Source organism: Pundamilia nyererei, unplaced genomic scaffold (genome assembly GCF_000239375.1).
Source record: "Pundamilia nyererei isolate P.nyererei 1_Seehausen unplaced genomic scaffold, PunNye1.0 scaffold00034, whole genome shotgun sequence".
In the NCBI taxonomy this organism is placed as follows: Eukaryota; Metazoa; Chordata; class Actinopteri; order Cichliformes; family Cichlidae; genus Pundamilia; species Pundamilia nyererei.
Genome location: NW_005187435.1, coordinates 777,136 through 778,096, shown reverse-complemented (window position 1 = coordinate 778,096; position 961 = coordinate 777,136).

Sequence of the window (961 nt, the reverse complement as noted above, 5' to 3'; positions counted from 1 at the left end):
AGGGCGCTTTGTGAATCTGTGAAAGGGAGCAGATCTGATATCTCAGCACACCCTTAACATCCTATCAAATACGTGCAAGTTTACTTGATCTAATTAATGAATTATAGCTCTAACTTATAGGTAGATGACATTAGCTCTTTGCTTGTTTACCAAAAAAACTGAAGAGTGAATTGTGTATTGAATGTATTGTTATATTTAATTTGTAATTTATCAAGATATTTCATTTGATACTTTATTTAAACTTTTATCAAACCTTTTTTCAATAAAAAAAATCCAATTTTTCCTGTAATAACATGGTTGAGTGCAAGAGCCTGTGATTTTCTCACTGAAATTACTCAACACGATTATCATGCTGCTGACCACATGCAGTCATCCTTTGACACGTGCCGTATATCCAGTGTGAGTAGCAAGTTGATCTCAGTTTCCCACACTGACTCCCCGCGCTGTGTTCAATTAACCACAAAGGGACTACTGTGACAGATGCTGCCCGTGTGTTGTTATACAAAGAAAGAATTACATCACCAACCATCTGGAGGGAAAAGTTCCCATTGGTTGGCTCTGACAGACAGTTTCAATTTAAAACTGCTGTTAAAAAGTTTATCAAAACTAAACTCAGAATGTTTAAACCTGTCACATTTTAAGTTTTCTAACACTATAATACATTTTGAACTTTGGTGATAATCACTCACTCACTACTGAGTATCAAAGTAATCAACATTTTAACTGTGAGAGTGGGAGGTTTCCTGAAGTGTGCCAAATCCCTCAGGAGAATTAGCCGGCTGCTGGTCGGCTGATCGTTATTCACTCTCAGCTCTGTTCTCCAGAGTTTTCCCACACTTTAGTAAAAAAAATTGACATGTGCCAGTATGTAAGTCAACATATTTTTTTATTGCAAAGGTGTGTGAAATCTTCTGAAAAATCTTGCCAGTTTATTTTTTTTTAAAAAAACTGGTTGTTCAAA